The sequence below is a fragment of the Corvus moneduloides genome, chromosome 5 (assembly GCF_009650955.1).
Source record: "Corvus moneduloides isolate bCorMon1 chromosome 5, bCorMon1.pri, whole genome shotgun sequence".
NCBI lineage: Eukaryota > Metazoa > Chordata > Aves > Passeriformes > Corvidae > Corvus > Corvus moneduloides.
The window spans coordinates 18715759-18737480 of NC_045480.1; the positions used below are offsets into that span (position 1 = coordinate 18715759).

General features: G+C 41.2%; 1 long non-coding RNA gene across 11 annotated transcripts in view; it reads left to right on the plus strand.

Annotated features, from left to right (window-relative positions):
* The first annotated feature begins 3032 nt into the window (after nt 1-3032).
* Nucleotides 3033-21722, plus strand: part of LOC116444786 — a 74731-nt gene continuing 56041 nt past the window's right edge. For 8 of the 11 annotated variants that reach the window (XR_004240491.1, XR_004240490.1, XR_004240500.1 and 5 more), the window contains exons 1-4: nt 3033-3207; nt 3749-3950; nt 4077-4306; nt 5987-6120. This is a non-coding gene — a long non-coding RNA (uncharacterized LOC116444786). Of the gene's footprint in view, nt 3208-3748; nt 3951-4073; nt 4307-5986; nt 6121-8829; nt 8958-21722 lie in introns of all 11 variants that reach the window. The other 3 variants (XR_004240492.1, XR_004240493.1, XR_004240499.1) reach the window with 3 other exon arrangements.

Sequence of the window (21722 nt, forward strand, 5' to 3'; positions counted from 1 at the left end):
GTATCTTGGGCACCTGCCAGGTGTCCCCCCTGGCCATTCTTCTTACTCCTGCTCCTCCACAGGGCTGGGGGAGTAAACAGAATGACAAAGCTCATGTGTCTGGATAAGCACAAGGAGATTGCCTACCAGTTACTTTTGCAGGCAAAACAGACTCAACTTGGAGAAAATTAATGTCGTTAAGTAAGTAGCATTATGACATAAAACATTTTAAAGACCACTGCAGGATCCTGTATGTTTTGAAAAATGTATGCGCAGAGAGTGTTATTCCTAACGTTAGCAGATGTTTGTTATTTTTTGGACATCACACAGTTTATTGGGACAACAGATGAAAGACTCCATGTTTTCAGTGTTATTTTCCAAACTGCCATTCTGCTACTTGCTGTTCCATTTCTACCTGTCTTTGTCACTACTCTCCCACTGAGACACACCTTTCCTCCTCTGAGTTACTTTTTATTTAGTCTTCTGTTATCACTCTAAGCATCAGAATATTTTCTGTTTGCTTTCTGGGAAAATGTGGTCATGTTTGAATCCTTTGAGTTCTCGGGTCATTTTGCATGGTGGTTGGAGCCAGAGTGAGGGTATTCATTCCGTGTAGGGATCACAGATTGGTTTGGGTTGGAAGGCACCTTAAAGATGATCTAGTTCCAGCCCTGCTGCCATGAGCTGGGACATCTTCCACTAGACCAGGCTGTTCAGGGCTCCATCCAGGTTGGCTTAGAACACTTCCAGGGATGGGGGATCCACAGCTTCTTGGAACTATCTGTTCCAGTGCTTCATCACCCTTCACAGTGAAGAATTTCTTCCTCATATCTCATCTAAACCTACCCTCTTTCAGTTTGAAGTTTCACTACAGAGAACAGAGCAACATTGTCACAAAGGTAATTCAGAGTTTGCTGCAGAAAGAAGAATAGAGCTGAAAAATGAAGAGGTTTTTATCATTTAAACCTTTCTTCAGTGAGACTGAAAAAATGAGGGAGCCTTGCTTTTTTGTTTTCTTGAACAAAACATAGTGCCTCAGACCATTTCAACAAAGTTTTTTCATCTGAAATTCCTCCTCAGTGAAAATAAAACAATGCTGAAATGCAGATAACTCCATCTGTAACTGACAAGCTGCAAAATGAAGACTTTTAGGAGAATGTGGGAATTGCTCAATTATGCAGCTTCTGTCACTTGGTGACACAAATGCTTTAAAAATATACATCATGGTAGTGTGGAACCATCAAGGTAAATGATGTGACAGAGAATGTGAAATTACTTAGTTTGGGGTTAAGAGATAAGACAATCTCTGCTACTCGTTTACTTTGTGAAGTTGAGCAATTTGCTGGGTCTGGATCTTGCCAATAAAAAGTTAAGATGACTTCTGAACAGTGGCTGCGGGTGGCAGGTGCTGAGCCTTTTGCCTTCATATTACTTAAATGTTGCAAAACATGAGTTCCTGAACTCAGTTACTTAGTATTTATAGAACTATACATGTCTGTTGGTCATGATCACTAATCTCTTATGGTGCAGAAAAGCTTGGTAAGTTTTGTAATTGCCAATTTGTACAGAATTTGCAGCAGTTCATATCAGCTGAGTGTTATGAAGTGAATCTAAACTCTAAAAATGGTGTACCTTGGTATTAATGAGCATCACTTCCCACTCGTGTTCCACCTAATAAAATGGGCCGATCGATCATGTCTTTAAAGCATTAGGATGGTGAATGTCTTTTTCAAATTTTTGCTATCTGTCTGGGTAAAACTGTAAAGTCAATAAGGAATGTACTGCAATAATTATCCAGAATTTACACTGAAATTTTCTGATTGCTCTGGCGTGCGCCAGCTGCCTGGAGACTTGGCTGATCTCATGTGGTAAGTCCTAGTCCTGCCGCTGGCTTTGAGACACTGCTTTGTTCTGCTCGTGGATGCTTGACATAAGCCTCTTCTTCCAGCTACCCAGTGACAGGTGAAGTTCAGTGTAGTGAATTGTGCTCTCCAGAATTCTTACCTTGCTCTGGAAGTAAGAGCTCTTTGCTACTTTCATAACCTTCAACTACTATTAATTTGGTGATTGGGAGGGACTAGGCCTGTGTTCTGCAGAGCAACTAAATTTGCTGGTTTTGGTCAAGTTGTTCTGATTGTTTTGATAAAAATGCCTTCTTAGAATATTTTAAAATATCTGTTCTATGAATGCATTTTGCTTACTTACTATAGCTGGACTGAAGTAAATATACCTTATATAGTGAACAGCAAATATACCTTTAGCCCTTGAAGGACTGAAGAAAAGTTTTAAACAGTGGTTTGGGATCCCAACAGAAACTGGTTGTACTAAGTTTAGGCCTGTTATATGCTGATGTTTTGAAATTATTAAAACTTGTTCCATAAAGAGCAATTCTGGCATTTTGGTCTAAACACAGCTTAGTTTTGAAGCATTGCAGACTGTTGATGATGCAATGAAACCCTCAAGTACAAACACTTGAGAAGGAGTAAATATGGCAAAAGATATGGGCAAATTGCCAGATTATACACGTGTGAGAAGGAACAATCTTGATAAATGAATATAATATTCAGCAAAAGAAATCCCACAGGATTTTGAAAAATCAAGTGGGATTTTTCTTGGTGAATATTGTATTTATTTACTGAGATTATTCCAAATGATGAGGGGGGATTTTCTTATCTGTGATACTCAAAGCACATCAAAGAGTCTCCAGTTATCGTGGATTTTACTTTATATATGCCCTCCTACAAAAAAACAGTCCAGAAGAAGAAGTTGTTCTCATGATTTGCTCTTTTCGAAACCAAATTAAAGCATGTATTTTCCCTTCTTGCAGTCTAGCAATAATTAACTACTCATTTTCTCTGTACTATGTACACTCCTACTGACCTTCATGTTAACATGCAGACACAGCAGTAAATGAAAAGCTGTATTGGCTTTTTCTGTTGTGCCACACAACCCAAAAAGTATGTTTGCTAGTGGAAAGAAATTATTCTCCAGCTTCTGAGAAAGTGCTGTGGAATATATACTGTTTCTAGGTGGACAGTGTACAACAGGTGAGTGCAAAACACAAAGTTCAGGTCAAACCTTAGCACCCTGTGATCCGAGGTCTCTTTCTTCATAGTGCAGACTGTGTGGGCCTTGCAAGAAAAATGGTGCAGTGTTTAAGATACTGTCTTGGAAAACAGGACTGTTGTAGTCAGTTCCACATTCCACCACGCTTTTGTCTGGCAGCCGGTAAGTAATTCAGCCTTTGAGCTTCAGTTCCATCTGTAAAATAGCCATAAGTAGTGCTCCCCTTCTTTGCAATTGAAGGTAAATAAAGTAGTGTGGGGTTTCTTGATGCTCTAGAAAACTTTTTTTTCTTGTCTGAGAAGTTTTCCTCAAGGTTAGGAAGAATTGGTCTGAATTTGTGTGAGAATCAGGTATTTTGGTTTCAAGAATTTAAAATGTTTTGAAGAATCTTTTCCAAAAGAAAATAACAATGAAATTTCCCAGATATTTTTACTGCTGAAATACTATGTTCTGAGAACGGAAATTTTATATTTTGGGAGGCAAACAGAAAACTCATCTGTTTTTCACAATACGAATATTTTTTAGAAGATCTGCAAATTTGAGTAAGTTGAAATCCAACCCAACATGAATGTTTTGTACAGCTGTACAAAAAAGCAGAAAAGTGATCAGCTTTTGTTGATGGCCAGGTGCCTCAGCAATTTTGTGAGACTCAGCAATTTTCAATATTTTGAGTTGCTATTTCCCTTATTTTCTGTAACAATAGGTCCTCCCTTTTGACCTTGGCATGCCAAAAAAGTAACCAAAAGCCTTCTAAGAGAGCTACAGGCACTGAGCAGAGGAGGCTGGGGCACAGTGAAAGGAGGCGAGATAGAACTTGAGATACTGCTGGGAAGAGTGTTACTGCTGTAGCCCTGGAGGAACACTTGGAAGTGAAGTGCTGGATATGAAGAGGAGACAGCATACTGGTCAGTTGAATGGGAGCATGAGGGACATAGGACATAAATCCATTGGAATACAGCCTTTATAGGCTTTGCAGCTCGCAGAGCAAATTGGGATACCTCTTGACCTCTTTTCTGTTTCCTCCCCAGCAGATTGGAAGCAAACCTTCCTAAAGAAAGTACCTAGGCAAGACAAAGGTTATCATGAGAAGAGAGCATCTAAGGAGGAATTACATAGCTGTCCTTTGCTCTAGCCTACCTTAAGAGGCCAAACATCACAGAATAATTTGTGCTGGAAAGGACCTCGTGCTGAAAAGTGTCTTTCAGGGCCCAGGTCACAGGGAAACGTTCCTCCTATCAACTTCTTCCCATAATTCAGAAAGGTGAGTATCAGCAATGCCAGTCAAGGTAGGGGAGGAAGGTGTTCCCATTGCTTCAGAAATTCCTGTAGGAGGAGTTCTCAGTGATCCACAAGTGGATGGCTCAGACTCAGTTTAGGAATGTATTCTTCCACTCTGAAACTCTGAATGAAGAGAAACCACTATGGATATTAACCAGAAGTATTTGCTCCCTTACTTATTATATATGAATTTTCAGGTGCCAGTGATTGTGGCAGGCCATCTCTAGGTCCATAACTCCTCACATCTACAGATATGAGAAAGGTTCATACAAGAACTGTAATTTGTGCCATTTCTGGCTGAACAGCATCATTAGGAGTCCTCTGAAGCCTGGAAAGCAGCTAATCTTAGAATCGTCACTGTCTGCTTCTGTCTTCCTCTGATTCTTAGAGTTATCCTGTGAGTGGCTAACATGGGCTTGCTGGATGTTCCATATAACAAAGAATTGCTTATAGTTCAATCCAAAATGCCATGTGCCACATCAGAACCTTTGGGACATTTTTACTCCTTGCATTTTCTGTACGTTTTTAGCATGGGTTGTGTGTTTTTGTGGCCTCTGCTGCCTGCCTGCCTACCTCTCTGTGCTTTTGGATCAAAGCAACAATGCCAGCAGCACCACTAAATGAAGGAGCCTGTAAGGAACTGTGAGGATCTGAGGGACACATTCCCATAAAGTCTGGCAATCCTACCAATATGTCTCAGAATTCCTCCTGGTTGCTTTCAGTTGACAAATTTTTGGTTCATTGGAAAAACTTGTTATTCCTTATTGCACTTAGCAGTTAAATTTTGTCCCATAGCTACCATTCCAGCTATTCTTTTGCTCTGACATTGCCTCTCAAGTTGTTTAATCAGAAAAGATCATTAGTATACTTCGGTTTTCGTGCCAAACAATTACATTAAATTTGTCTTGAGACAGTCTTTTGAGGAATGCCACCAGTAAAATCCATCCAGGCCAATGACTTCCCATTTGTCATTTCTGCTTTTAGCTACTTTCATGCTTGGCTTACAGTTCTTGCAGCTACTAATTGTTTCCCATGTGAAATAATTCCAAATGCTTTGCTAATGTCCAAAGGGAATATATCCCTTGAATTTCTGTCAGGTTGACAAGCTTGTTACCTGATTAAGTAGTACAATTAATACTCTGCTTTGGGACCTTTCACTGTCCCCACTTTTCTTTATGTCACAGTTTGCTATGATTCTTGTATTTTTCCAGAAAGTAGAACAAGTAGACAGGTGTTTTCCAAAGAAGTACCTGGACATTCTGTCTGGATGCATCATGATGCACATAAAATTAACCATTTCTGTTAGAAGTACCTAAACATCGGAGAGTGACCTGCCTCTCCAGTCCAGGCAGGAAGGAGAGATGTTTGCTGCTATCAGTTTATTTCAAAAGCTAAGGAGTTTATAATCATCCTGTCTTTTGCTGCTGATTATTGACTCGTAAGAACCAGGCTTCCTAATAGAAAATTGCCGTTAACAGTACAAGAACACAAGGATGGATTTTTTTAGTCAGAAAAACCATCACTTATCAGACTTGGAGAAGAGGAAAGGCAGTGAGCAAGCCCAATTGACAAAATGTGATTAAGTGAATTGTCACATCTGCATTCATTAGAAAAATTATTTAGGGGATGCAAAAGCGTTCACACGCAGTTCTGGTTTCCACAGGTCATTGGGTGCCTATTGCTTAGAAAGGCTCCTGACAAGGCAGGCATGACAACCAGATAATGACTATTTTGAAGAACATAAGAAGTTTCCCTTCACTTCAATCCTTTGTAATCACAGAAGAGATACACATAAAGGTAAAAATGCAATTTTTCAATTGTGTCACCAGTTTCAGTTGAATGATGCTGATGGCACTTTGTGATTCATTTGTGAACTGTCACATCCTTTGGGAACTACTTGGATTGTGATCTGTATGCCCTGTTGGATCCTAGAAACTTTAAAGATGTCTTACTTTATCCCATTTCATGCCCTATTTACTGTCAGTCACTTTGCCCACCCTTTTTCAGGAATCTTCCTGTGATGGCATGGTCTAGCTAAAGTTCTGATCATCTCTAAGTCCCAAAAGAGCAAAAAGTATTTTGTTCCTGTTATTTTCTGTCTTCCAAGATAAAATAAGTTTGCATGCAACTCTGTTGAAACTACCATGAATCTCCACAACTAGGTTCTAATTCTAGCCCTAAACCTATGTGAAGTTTCTCATCTTCTAGATTATTTTTCCTGCTTATGTTTGCTGGCAGACAGTGCCAGTACCAGAAGTGTCCATGTTAACTGTTCTGCTCGTAGTACAGAAATGTATAACCACAAAAACAGTTTAATTCCAAAGAGACATTTAGGACTGCCTTGCTTAGAACCATGGCTCTTGGGGCAAGTATCTACAACAGAGAGGAGCCTTCAACCACTTAATTCTTTAAGGATTCAGCAATTTTGTCTCCTCTGTGATTTTTGAGATTGAGGAAATCACGGAAAAAATTATAGTTTCTACTTATAGTATAGCAATCTTCTTCACTCTGTCCTGAAATAGATCCCAAGCAAGGCTTTCAGATCCCAACTATCTGAAAATAACTTCTGACATTTTCAACACTGTGTTCTGGGTGAATAGCCTCCTTTGTGTATGAAAAGCTTATGAAGTTATGAAACTGCTGTATACAAGAGGTATGATAATATTTATCTCTGCTTTGCTAATTTTACCTGGATGGACAGAGGACTTGTACTCTCTGTTTTCTAGTGTTAGTTAATGTGTTGACTGTCGTGTTACCATTAAACTTCTCTTCCTGAAACACAGCAGGGGACAGCCCTTAAAATGATCTGAGTATTCTAAGTGTGTATTGTTTATGGACAGCTTCATATGAATATTTCTGTGCTGAATGCTAGCTGTTATGTTAAAAGTCTTCCTCATCATTCTAATGACTTTACCATTTTGTATCATTGTGGAAAACATCACAGTGATACTTCATATAAAATAAGGAATATATACACTTATATTTGCAGATTCTGGGCATCTGGGGAAATACTATGTTTAGCAGAATGTTGTTCTGTATATTTGCTGTTGTGGGAAGTGACAGGGAGTTTCTGAAGAGGAATTATGCACAGGAAAGGATATCCTTGCATCAAAGTGAAAGCATAAGCCCACTAGTCTGCTCTGAATTTTAGGCATCTATCCAGTGTTTTTCCACTGTGTTTGCATTTCATTGATCACAAGGGCCATCAAGAGTCTTTGCCAGAATTATGTTCATTGTAATTGAACCCTCCGTCTCAAATCTGAGGTCTTTCCATTGCTTCTTCACAATGTTCTGTCTCAAAAGCAGTGGTATCAGGAAATCACAGACTGTACACTGTAAATGGCACTTGGAGGTCATCTAATCCAATTCCCTGCTCAAAGCAGGGTAACTCCGGAGTCAGATCAAGGTGCTAAGGATTATATGGTGTGAGGGTGTCTCAGGATTATGTGCTGTCTTGAAGCTAGTTCCTCAAGTTTAGATAAGTCAGTACACAAGATCACCTCTGGGAGCACTGCAGAATCAGTACCTACTTGTCTGAAGTGTAGGTGGTAGTATCATCATGTGTGTTGGTACAAAGCTCATTCAATTATACCAGGCACTATGGTATTGATATCTCTGGACTTAACATGCCTGCCCTAGAGAAAAAACATCCTTACAGGGATTCAAGGGTTCACGTTTGTCCCTTTGCTGTGTGTTACTTACTAGATGACATAATAAATGAGTGCTAGAATAAGTCTCTGTTCTCTCTTGAGGGTACCAACACTGAGATATACATGCCAGTGACCGGCTTCATCTGTCTTGCCAGGAGGCTCTATTCAGCCTGCAGTATTTTTAAGGAAGTGGAAGGTCATGGTGAACTCTCAGTCTTTACCTGAGCAGGGCCTGTTCAATGAACACTCTCATTCAAATCAAAGAAAATCTAGAGAGTTCTATTTGCTTTCCCCACTACAGATGAAGGAGTGCTCTCCTAGTGAGAGTATGAATGGGACAGACTTTTGAAGAGGTATTTGAAGAGGGGAAGTGAGGAGCTATTTCTGGGTGAACTGGTCAGCCATACTCCATTTTGAAGCCTCACTGACAGGAGGGCTTTAGCAGTGGGAAGGCAACCATGCAGTGGGGCATGAGTGGTAGTCACATCTCTTTCCACCCAGCAAAACAAGAGCCACAGTCATGTTTGTGCAAACTCACCAGCAAAGGAATGGGGACTGCTCAGCCCAGCCCAGCCCAGTCCACAACAAGGAGAGAATCATCCCTCCAGTACACCTCCAACAGTCCACACCATCTGTTGGTCTTCAGCCTAGTCAGTATTTCTGTTTCTCTAAAGGAGGGCTACTAACATTTGGAAAGTCTCTACACACAAGGTCTTTTCAAACACTCCTCTCTCATTTCCCTTGGGTTGGAAATCATTTTAGATGTGCCAGCTGGGACTTGGCCTCTGGGCTGATTCTAGCACCTATGCCTAGTTTTATGTCAAAGTGAGCTGGCTGATCCTGTGGGACATTACAGTGTGCCCTGGTGCAGGTGGTGCTTGGAAAGGTGCTGCTGGACTTCTGCAAGGAGGTCAAAAGCAACAGTGTCAGAGCTGAGTGGTGACAAAGCAGTGATTTCCAGTTCCTTCTGATGTTTATTTCCTGGTGAGTGGCATGTTTAAGAATATTTTTAATGCTTGTGGTAGTAGTCAGAAGTGATATACTATTTTTGCCTATTTCTTTTAACTTGAATTTTAGTATGTCTGCGGCTAAAGATATAGTTACCCCTGCACTCCAGAAGAACCCCCAAAACAGGGACTAGCCAGCTGGATAATTGCCTATTCCTAAGTGTCTAGATGTAGAGTGAAACTTCTCATTTAGCATTTTCTGTGCTGCTTATATTCCAGTGAAACAAATTTTCTTTTGATATAAAATATGTGGCTCAGTCTCTAGAGAACCCTGTCTTTGTATCCTTCTTGTGCATTTTTCTTATTATGAAACAAAAAAAATGAAACAAAACTCCTGAAAAAAAGCAGTAACCTAAGTTCACAGCTGAAGAATACAGACTTTCTTCCCAGGAAAAAGTTAAAAGGTAAGACAAATGATGTTTAGTTCTGTTATGTAACCAAGAAAATTCCTTCAGAGAACAGTGCTATGTTTTCCCCTCTCAAAGGTACTGTATGTAACTAACATAATTCATTATAGAATTATTCACAACCAGGAACAAGGATGTTTCATTCACCTTGTTTTACAAAAAGGAAAAAAAAGGGTCCTCAATCTATCTAGTGCAATGCAAATAACAATTGAGGATTGTTTCTGAACACTGATAAAGGGGCAGAAATTGGGAAGTTGTGGGATAAGGATTGTCTCATGTACATTGATAGCAACAGTAAAAGAAAGAATAAATGGTTTATTTGCAGTCATGGTCATAGCTTTCAATTAGAGCCTGGTTTATATTCAAAGCTCTTGCCAAGCATTTGCTTTTGCTAGTTTTGGGATTACTTATCAGTTTGGATTGACATAATAAACTTTGGGCCCATTATATAAGTCAGATGTCTAAATCTGGTTTGCATAGGGAACAAAGTGGGTTTTCCTAGCCTAATAAGCCAGAACTTGGTCTGTTGAAGGTGTCTGCCATGAGGGACTAGAGAATTAATGAAATCTTACTCTTGTCTGCTGTGGAGGCTGCTTTTGAGAGCAGTACTACTCTGTGCTTATTAAAAATGGGCCAGCATTCTCTCAGTGTCTTCCTTCAGCAGGGTTACCTCTTTCACAGCTGTCTGTGATGGCTCCTTTTCTTGCACCTTCCACATGACCGGCTGCTCTCAGGGCTCCTCCCAGCACAACAGGGTTGAAGCTTGGGGGAGCTAAATGTTGTACATCCTCTCAGGACAGAGGAACCCTGAGCTGTTAGGAGTTGTATTTCTTAGGTGGGTCTTCGCACAGGGAGAGTTGTGCATGAATTCACAAGCCCAGGCAGAGTTGGCACCTGTTTTCTGAGGTGTAAATACTGGCCTTTCTCCCATTACTCAGTGTTATATAGGCTGAAGAATTGAAGTACTCTTAAGCTGTGCTACTTGTCCCACGCAGATGAGGAATTACTGAGGAAGTCAGGTGAACTTTGATACAGGACTCCCAAAACACCTGCTCTTCAGGAAACCGACTTGCACTGCAAGCAGCTGTGGGCACTGCCTGTAGTCCCCATTTCTGTGCACTGTCCCAGGTGACACCTTAGCTGTCAGCTGTTTGGTTCCCCTGATGTCTAGTGCAAGTATGCCAATGAGTTGTGTGCCTGCAGGGGATCTCTCAGCAGGCTCATGATGCTCAGAGAACTCGGAGAGCTCAGGACCTGCCTTCAGTGGACTTTCCTTGCAGACACTTCTGGACACTGACAGTATTTCTTTTACCTCAGTCCCTAAATGACTGAGGTGTTAGATATTACATGCTTCAGCTGAAAAATCTCTTGGCCATTTTTGTGACCTCTAGGGATGTCATCTAGAAATACTGGATGCCAGCTTACAATGTAATTGTGAGGCTGTGCAAGCATTTGCACCAAGGCACTGTTGTCCATTGGTTTTTACATTATAGAGTTTGGACTCCAGCGATTTCTGAAACATTTGACCATACCCTTAAGGCAAATAACTCATCCTAAAATACACTTCTGGGAGGAGGCTAAGCAAAGCTTTTGTGCTGATCTTCAGAGTAGTGCATGTACTTTCTGAAATTTCATATACAACCCATCACTTGGCTTACCAGCAGGTCTAGATCTACTGCCAATGTTTTCTTTCCCTGTCTGCTATAGAAATTATATATTTAAATGTAGTTATCAGCTGAGTTGAATGAACCTCAGTGGGGATGCTGTTCCTTCTCCTCCTTAACAGTCTATTCCCTGCTGTGGCCAGTTTATTCTCACAGAATTTCCTGGGTAACTAGGGTCATAGCTCCTCAAAACAGAAGGTTGCACCTGTGCTTCCGGAAGACAATATTGAGCTCTGCTTGCTGAAGAAGATGGTTCATCATTCTCTGTTGTGGTGTGACAATAACTCCTCTCTGAACTTTCATGCCTGGGCCTAGATAGACATGCTGATAGTCCTGTTTCTGCTTAGAATCTACAAAACCCAGAAGTCCTTTGAGAAGGAGGTTTGTGTGCCTTACAGGAAATAGAGTTGCATACTGAGTATCTGCCTAAGCAGACTGTCAGGGGCTTGCTGGGGTCACATGGAGGGAGGATGGCTGTGTGTAAGATCTCATGGTGAGTCAGATGGCAGGTATATTGGGTTACCTGGTAAGAAGCTTGCTGCCAGGGTATCTTATGGTCTTTCCCTTGGCTGCAGCTTTTCTCTAAGCACGTCTGATTGAACCTGCAACCAGCATGGGAGGTCATGGAGGAGAGGGATGGTACAGTACTAGTGCAGGCACTGCCCTTGAACAACGTGATGAGAGTGAGGCATGTGCTAAAAGAGAGAAATCCAGCAAGTCTTGCTCCTGGGGTAGTGTAAAAGGTCTCATCGAGTTAACCCAAACTTTATGTTTTCCCTTAGACATCAGCCTGTTCCTCAAAGGCATAGACCCACTTCAGAAGGATGGATGCACTGCATGCAGAGAAGAAAAATATAAGGTGAACAGGCCTTTAGGAAACCTAACTTGCTATCTAACTATTTATTAAACAAATACTTATTTAAAAAAAACCCTAAGATGGCATGGTAACCCTGTGATGACCTTACTGAGCTGCAGTATATATTGCTCCTTTGTGACAAGGGTTTTGCAGGCTGCTATCTTATAGCATTAATTTACCTTGGCCCACTTCAGAACAAAAGAAGGCATATTTATTTAATTTTTCGAGGTTAACAAGGTAGTGTTACTGAACAGACTGCCCAAGTATTTCCTTCAAAAATAATACATTTTTCTCTTTGTTTGTAATTTCTGTTTCTGCTGTGCTAAATAATTGGCCTCAGGCTCCAGTTCGGTAGAGCACTCATGTGCTTACTACTTACTACTCAATAGCACTTCCACATGTGTTTAAATTTAGAATTGATAACCTGAGAATTAACTGAATTTTGGCTTCGGTGGTAATGCTTTTAATTGCAGTGTAAATCCAGTCTTCCCAATGACCAGTAGATGGGGCAAGTAGGCCTCCTTATAGTTATGGTCAAGTTTTTTGGGGGTTTTTTTTGAATGCAAGGTTAAAATGTAGCTGTCGTTGGCTCTTAGTTCAACAGCATAGTTTGAAGGCTCTTTACCTTTGTACTGTAAGGGTAAATGACGAACTTTGACGTAACTGCACTATTTTCTTTACAAACATGTGTCGTAAACAATCGTTCTGTTCCTTGAAATTCTGAGATTTAAAATTATGTTTGTTTCTTTACACAAGGATGAAAATAAATCTTTTGAAAGTTTTGTTGTGCAAAGATATGGAAATGTGTGTTCCCTCCCCAAAACTAGCCAATAGTTAGGTGTTTACAACACTCATGGGGATGCAAAGGATCCAAGTTTTAGTCCCTGGTAGTCTTCCATGTGCCTGTAGAGTGTACCAATGACAAGATGACCTTACTTGCCTTTGGGTGATCTTCTCCAATTCTCTCCTGCAAAAGCTGTTGTCACTTTTATACATTTGTTGATGCCCCAGACTTGTACAGACTACATGAGTGGCCAGGGTTGCCGGCCACATTTGCTCTCTGCTTACACCTCTTGCTTCCTGCTAACACTTCATGTGATGTACTTATCTAAAGAAAGTGTGATCCTCAAGTCAGTTACTGAACACTGCCTGTTAAAAGGAGTAACAGCTTTTTCTTGAACAATAGGTACACATAGGAATATAGAGTCCTCAGTTTCCCTCTAGCCACAATAACACTTCTGTATGTTGCTCATCACATCATCTCCTTGTGTGCTCTGTTTGTCCCCACTTCTTGGAGCTCAGCTTGGTAGTGTGAGTCCTGGAGCAGGCTGTGTTCTTACAGGCAGTGTGGTGCAGGTGCAAGAACTGTTTTCTGCCATACACCGAGGCAAACCACTCCTCAGGTGAAGAGCCCAGGGATGATGGGGAGCTTCTGCTTGTCACATAGACCAGAAAATGGTTTGTCTAGTTGAGTGTATCTTGCCCTTGTGGAAGCAGCTCCCACTGTTCAGCCTTGAATAAAAGGTAGCAATATTTCTATTCTGTTTTATTTTAGACTGGGGCAAGCTTCCTGAGATAGTGGGGAGGGGGGGGGAGCAGAGTGAAGAAACCTGTATCTATACTAAACTGGCCAGGCAAATACAGCATGTTAATGTGAAAGAAAACAGCTTGGCAAAAGATTAAAAAAACAAACAAACAAACATCAACGCCCAGCTCTTTCTCCTCAAACTTTTGAAAGCTGAAATGGAAGAATAGATGTGCACCTACCTTCTCAGATACATACAGAGAGCCTCAGCTGCTGGGCTTTAGTTTAGCAGAGGGGTCTGTATGTGTGCCACCATCTGTCATTATCTGTTTGTGATATCCAAAACTTCTCTGAGTGGGAGGGAGCACAGAGGAATTGCTGTCTGGATTGGCATGACTTTCTGCTCTTTCTTGAAGCTGTTACATGGTTAAAACTAAGATGGGTAATACTGAGTGCAGAGGGGGTACAAGGCTTAAGCTGGTGTAAACTGAGAGCAGCTCTTTTGCAGACAATGAAAGTAACCAGACTCTACAGACATCTAAACCAGTAAAAGTCTGGCTCACCTTCTCCAAAAGTATATTATACAGAATTTAGGCATTACCTTAACCTATTCCATATTTTGGAGGAGCAATGCGTGTTGTCTATTTCAAAGGTTGCTTCAGCTTCTCTCTCTTTTGCAGCTTCATGATGCCCTCAGACCTCACCTCTAACACTGTTGCCTATGTGGTGAGCAGCATGATTCAGACTGGACTTCTTGCAGCCAGATTCCTACAGTCCTGCTTTCTTTACTTTCCATTCAGTCCGCTGACAGTCCTACAGCAAAAATTCCTTTGGCTCCTGCCATATCTACCTTTGCCTTTGAATATTTTTATTGGTTTACTGTGTTTTGAATGAAATGTAAATTCCTCAGTGCTTTTCCAGCCAGTGTTTGCATTTTGTTCATTGCGTACATCTTGACTGTCCAGCACACTTTGACTTCACCCCTATCCTTGTGGTCTTCTTCTATTTATAGTTTTCTTCATATCCTTCCCTGTTCCTAAAGAGATGTTCTCCTCATAAGACAAGCATGTTACGAATTCTCAAAGCCTCTGCTTCCACCCTACTTCGGACCTTCCCTTGAAGAGCTGGCTATTTTTCTCTAAATTTTCTGCTTTGTGATATGGAAAGAACTGCTTTAAAATAAATATTGCTCCTGGGATAGGTATAAAACATGGCTCAGACTGCACAGGCTCCTCAGGAACATGGGTTTTGACACAAATACCTCATGAGGCAGCTGGAAACACCTACAGCATGCGGTGTTTTAGAGTAAACCAACTGTTCAGTGACATGCTGGCCTCTGAGGAAAGCTATGCATGCTGTTAGCCAGAGGTATCTCAGGAGGACTGAGAGTGCATCTGCTATTTGGCTCCTTGCAGACAGCAGCTGTTCCACAAGAAGGTGAAACATGCAATAAATGACTGCATTTACTTGAAGCAAATCAGAGCTCAAGCAAAGGCAGTGGTCCAGCCAAGTATGTTTACTGCTCTGGGAATGCTTTTGTGCTGATGCAGCATCTTTCACCCAAAATCTCTGAACATTTTGAAAACATTAAGAAAGATAGGCTAATGCCTGTGTTTGCAGATGTATTTGAGCCAGGTTTTGGATGCTGCCATCCATATAGCCTACACTGAGTTTGGTACTCCTGTGGCTGCTTGGCCAGCCATTTCCTTAACTGTATAGATGGTTTCTGCTGCTGGTGCTAAGCTCATGCTGATGCAGTTATATTGGTAACAGGACCTGAGCAGGTCACTGCATGGCTAGCTCAGGTAGATACACATGAGCTGTGGTCACTTGAGTATAAAAATACATTTGTCCTATTTTTAGAAGGCAAGAAGATCTGTGACCTGGACTGAAGACAAAAGATCAGTCCCAAAGATACATTTCTCTTTTCTACTGCTGCTTTTGAGGGGAGAGGAATGAGAAAAGTGAAATATTGTGTAGATTGTCACTAGTGAGAATAGATTCAGGCTAGGTTGTACCATGTCCAACTGCTGAGTGAACGTTCAGGTAATGTCTAATACAGGGAAATCCAGTGACTCAGAAGAGAGAGCAGTAGTCTCTTCATGTGCATGTGTATTTTCCTCATGGACCAGCTCATGGATGCTTCTTTTGAGATGCAGAGGTCACTTGTTAGTCTGCAGTGGTATACAGAAAAGAGCTGTATCTTTAGCCAACAAGAGGGCGTTAATGCAAGGATTTCATATTGTTTTTCTAGAAAAGAATGTGCTACCAAAATAAATACCACCTGGTTCTTCATGTGTGCCAGGGGTTTGGTGATGAGTTAAGAGCCAGAAGAACTGCACTGCCCTGAACAGTTTCCAGCAGAGCCCTGGAGGCTGATAACTCCAGAATGATTGGAGGATGGCTCTTCCTTGCCAAACTATCCCCAGACAACTGGGGTGGGTGGCTCCTCCCCAATGGTCTGGTGGTCCTCTACTCATTTTTCCTCAACATACAAAAGGGGGAAATCTCTGAAAATTCTTGGAATAGACAACCGGTTCTTTCCAATTTGCACACAGAAACTCTTGCTTGTTCCCTTCCCCTTTGCTCAGCTCACTCCTGTGGCTTTCTGCGGACATTTTCCCCAGATGACCTTGCTAGAACCACAGTGAAACAGAAGGCACTACCCATGTTCTACTCTGAGTCCCTTAACTACAAAATGTTTTCAGTCTGTGGAGAGGGTTTTTTCCTCTGTCTTTCATTCTCTCTGCTCCTTGGCTTCCTACAGTGACAGCCGTATCTGTTTGATTTGAGGGAAGCTTTGCATGTACTATGAGTGGCTCCTTCTGCTAACAATTTGTTCTCTGGAGCCTGTTGCTGCACTGTATAAATAAATTTCACTGTTTAGTACTTTCCCATTTTGTTCTCCTGCTGCTGGCAGTGAGCTGACCTACCCTGTTTTGTTTTTCAATTTTACCTTTCTTTGCCCTTCTTATATGAGACAAAGTCACAAGATTAAATTAACAAGGATGCATTATTGATGCATACTTTTTTTGTTGTCTTGTGCTGCACTAAAAGTTCTGCATAAAATGGGAATTAAAATGCAGATTACATTCTGGAATATTATTTAGTTTGGTCTTAGGATGAGGAATATGACATTATCCCACTTCAAAAAGTCTAATGGTGTGTGCTGAATAGATACAGTCTTCATATAAAAAGCATTTTTCAGTCATCCTGCCACATAAACTCTGTTTTTATAAATAGTCTTCATTTGGCCCATTCCATGCATGCATGCTGCTAGAATGACCAGGATGCGAAGCACATCAGACCTTGCTTTGCAGTGGTGAATGTAGGTACTGGAAGTTCTCCAATTGTAGTACTATGCATGCCCCTGCAACCTCCAGCTCAGAATACGGTAAATATTTAGAGTGGCTGAGCCAAATTTGGGCTCTGTGCTGTTTTAACTAGATTGTTCCTGCCTGCTTTAAAGCTGGCTTAGGTATTTATCCACCACACCAGAATCACTGTGGAGTACACATACCCCTAATTGGGTATGGTGAAGGCCACAGTCATGTTTTCCATGGTTCCAAGCCTGAAGCTTAGAGTGCTTGAGGTTGTTTTTACTGTGTGAATGTGACTGCATGTGGATTTTAATACAGAGAAAAACATACTGTGACCAGCTAATGAAGTCAGTAGAGTGGTTACATTTGCCTACTTTCTCAGAAATTATCATCATTCCTGTCTTCCTTGGGATGAATAAAAGAAATCTATCAATCTAGACAATGTTATTTCTGTATATTTTTGTATCTTATTATAGCATAAATAGGTTTTGAATAATATAAATCAAGTGGTTTTTGTTTTCCACTGAGTTATTCTAAGTGAAGAAGGACATCTCCATGCACAGGGTAAAAAAGGCAAAGAGAAACTAACCCATTACCATTTGCATTTTACAAACCAGATCTTGAAAAAAAAAAATATTTGAAGGAGGGGAAATTTGTCACCTTAACATTGCAAATTATGTGAAACCAGTATTTCCTCCCACCACAGCATATGTTTGTGGTGGGTAGGTGGGGGACATGCAGGGAAGAGGTGATGGTATAAAAATACCTTGTAAAAACACATGTTTGCCTAGGGGAGAGAGTTTGTCACTTCAGCTAGACTAGAGGGGGAAATGAGACAGACAGGGGGTGGATGGGGGCGTGGGGGGAGGAACTTAAGTCACTTCAGCGAGGTAAATAACTTGACAGTGTCTCAGAAATAGCAGTCAACTAATTAGCTGGAAAAGATCAGACATTAAACAAGTAAGTAGCCTAGAAAGTTAAGGAGTAAAAGCTATTTAAATGAAAAATTAAGATCTTAGGAGAGTTAAGCATGTGACAAATACCAAGCAGAGGGGTGACAGGTAGAAACCCCAAGATAAAGTGCACAGTCTTGGTAGCAGTAACTCTTCCTGCACTTTCATGAACTGAGAAGTATGATTTTTCTCATTTATCCTTTTAATAGACATGCTAAGAAAAGTACAGTCCAGGGGCTCTATATGGTAACATAAATGCAGCTTTGTAATGCACTTCTAGCATGGCTCTCTCCTTCCACATGCCATATGGAACAGTTTGTACACTCCACAGCATCCAGTACCATGCAAATGCGAGCAGACACCAACATGACCACCCACAGTGGCAGCCAGGGTGGAAAGTGACAGTTTGCCTTGTCATGCTCGTGGGCAGTTTGTATGCTGTGGTGGGAGACTGACATCCCCACATCGTGGGACCTGGAGGATGCAGGAGCCAGAGGGAGGGAGGACCAGGAGGGCCAGCACTCAGTGCTCCTGCGCAGTTCTGGCTGGAAGTAGTAGCTTCTGAGTCTCCTTCCTATGTGTGATAATTATAGTTTTATTTGGTTTTAATTGACTTTCCTCAGTGGACAAGCAGGTGCCCAGCCTAAGGAAGAGCAGGTGAGTGTATGAGAAAAAGAGAGAGGTGGGGAGAGAGCAGGCTGGTGAGGTGCCCTTTACATCTGCTAATCTGTTATCCACACATATCCTGTTTTATGGACAGCTTCAGATGCTGCTTTCCTTTCTACTTCTCATTCCCTGTTGCTTTAATCTAGGGAAAACTGAAAGTTATTTGAATGGCCATCTCCATTAAGAGAAGGTGTTTTGCTAAATCAGACAAAACCTGCTCACCTGCTTCCTCTCTTCTTTCAGTAGGAATATGTCTTTCTCCTGCCTCAGTGATTACTTTTGGGGATAGGTAAATCTCCTCCCCCATGGTGTGGGACCTGCAGGGTATTTTGGCTGAGTAAGCAAAGCCCTGTTGCTGTGTGCAGTGGGGCTGCCCCTCTTGTGAGGGCTTATACCAACCAACTCTGTGGTGACAGGCTGGCCTGTGGGGCTTCCGAGTGACAGGCATGGGACTGTTACAAGTGCAGGCCAGTTTTCAAGGGTGGCATATGCTGTGGGAGCTCCTTGGTTCTCAATTTGCAGTGGAGGACAGAAGAAGATTCAGCTCTCTTCTCCTTGTCTGACCTAAAGCATATTGCCGAGGTCTGTTGCGCAGGGTAAAACTTTCCACTAGTAGGTTTCACACAAATTTGGCTATATCTGGCTATCTTCATATGTTGGTATACAGTCATTTCATACTTACATTCCACTGAAAAACAACGTGTATTTTCCCCCTTCAACAAATTTCAAAGAAACATTGTTAGGGAAGTTTTGCATACTTCAGTCAGGAAACTGAAACCTAGAATACCTTCTGAGCCCCCATCTGTGCAGCTACATTGTTGCTTTGTCCTTCAGGGCTGACTTAGGGTAGCTGTGGGGATTAGTAGTCTCAGTTCCCTGACTTACATGCATGTAATATTAATGAACTGTTTTGGTGGAAACCTAGCTTTTACATTTCAGATTTGTTTCGTTCCACCAGTTGGTGGATTGAAACTGCCATCACAGCAGCTGCCTGAATATCATGTAACACAACATGCCTAGATGCCTTGTCATATTTCAGTGTTTGCTCACAGCATGAACAGTCCCAAGCATTGTGTTGGTTTTTTATGAAGGTCCAGAGTTAGTGAAATAGAGAGGATCTTTTTTCCTTCACTTTCTCTCAAACGCCCAAGTTCTCCTGCATTTCCACCATCCCTTTCACTGATTTAGTGATTCACCTTTTACTGTGCAAGTGCTTGGGGGTGCTTGCACCATGATAAGCAATGCAGTACAGAAAGCTTTTGCAGATGCTTCTGCATGTGTCTTCCTGAATATACTTAGGTCTTCCTGCATATAGTGAGCATGTAACAGTATAATAACTGAAGAGTGGATGGTATAACAGTCAAAGCTAAGAAGTTTACAATTAGTCCAGAACTTTTTTTGCTGGGGATCTTAATACTAAGCCCTAAAACTTTTCATGGAAATTTGGTACTTGTGATGGAACTCTTTGGGGATTTTCTTATAGGTAGAGTGCGATTTCTGATAAAAAAGAGATTAAGAAAAGTATTTTGTAGGGTGTTCAATAACCTGATCATTAGGTGATCACTGAGATGTTCAAGAACAAGTTGTAAGTTCTCTGGATGAATTAGAAGAAATATAAATATGAATTAATCTCTCCAGTATTGTAGATAAGTCTCTTAAGTGTTGGGCTTTTGAGGAGGATGCATGAGTTTCATTTCTGTGGCTTCTTTGTGTGAAAACTCTCAGTCTTCATCCAGTTCTAAAATTCTTCTTTTTCTTTTTCACTGGGACTAAAAGTTTATGTTTTTGCAAAATGGAAACCTTGTTATCCAGCCAGATAGAATAATAAAAGTTGTAGGCGTCTTGTGAACGTGAGGCAAAGAAGAATAAAATGTGTTAATTTATTGGCTCTGTGTGAGAGGAAAGTCTGGGCTTCATTTAAAAGTCAAATGTAAATATCTTTTTTCTAACTTTGGCTTGTGACAGATCAAGATTTGACATATTCTCATTTTTCCTAGCAAGCTGCTAAGGATTCAGACCAACTTGATGGAAATATACCTTTGACAGATGACAGCAGGATTTCATAAGTGATTTCTATCTCAAGGCGACGGCCCCTTCTCCACAGCCAGCAAGTAGCAATAGCATTTTAAAAGAAGGATGTCAGAGAGCAGCTTGGTTTTCTCAGTTGTCATCATTATTTGTTTCTCTCCTGGCCAAACCACCAGAAGCAGGTTAAGGATGACACAAACTAGCAACAAATCACAGGGTGGAGGACAGAGCATATGACAATGACCTGGCTATGGTGCAAACATTTGAGCTACGTTTCGAAAGCCTGGATTTGTGTTCAGCAGAGTTCGTGGGTGAAAAATAAAATTCTTTGACGATAACAATCAACAACCTCAATTTCATTAGTGTCTACCCTTCAGAGAAGAGGCTGGAGTGGATCCCATCAAGCTGTGATTTGGTTCAGTGCACTGGGGAAGGTTCCTAGAAGCATTACCCCAGCTTCTTTACACTGTGCACTGAAGGGAAAAAAACAACATTTGGCAATTTGTTGTCAATATTTGTATAACTCCTGATGCCACTAAAGCTGCATATGTAGGCTTTAAACTAACAAAAACAAAGCCATGGCCAAGCTGGAGAGCTGGATTTGTTTCCATGCACAATTAGGTTTATTTGTTTAGGTCTCATTTTATTTGCTTTCAGATGACTCAGATAGGAGTATTGCAATCCTTTCAAAGTGAAGTAGTGTTCTGTGTATTTTGGGCATTGGGCTTAGCCAAATGTGGAAAGAATTGGCTGCTCAGTAGTATTTTCCTATCCAGAGGTTTTTTCAAACTTTTGAGAGGAACTGAAGGAATGTCCCTTCCATGCCAGGCTTTCCCCCCCTTCCCCTTCACAGCGTCTCTCCATATTATTGTTAAAGAACACAGGAATTTTAAAACACTCCTCTGTTGTGCAACTGTGAACAACTGCTCTTATTAATTGCTTTACCATTATGCTGCATATTTAAATTCTTGCTGGTGTCATCCATAACACGCTGCTGCGAGTGTCTTTTAACCCATTCCAATAGAACATATGAATGGTGCCCTGCTCAGAATCTCCCATCCTGCTAGGCCAGCTCTGGGTTTGCTGAAAATGATTTCCTGCATACATGAGGGATATGTACATTTTGGCAAGTAGCCAAGTTTTCTGTTGGGGAATTAGTCACTAAGGGCAGATTATTTTCCAGTGGACATGCTGGCACGCTATCAGTGTTAAGAGAATTGTCTTAAATCTCAGTACTGGTTGTTGCTTTTACCCCTCAGCCCCCCAAAGAACAAAAGAAAACAAAAATGAAGGGGGTTTTTGTCTCTTCTGTCATGTATGTGT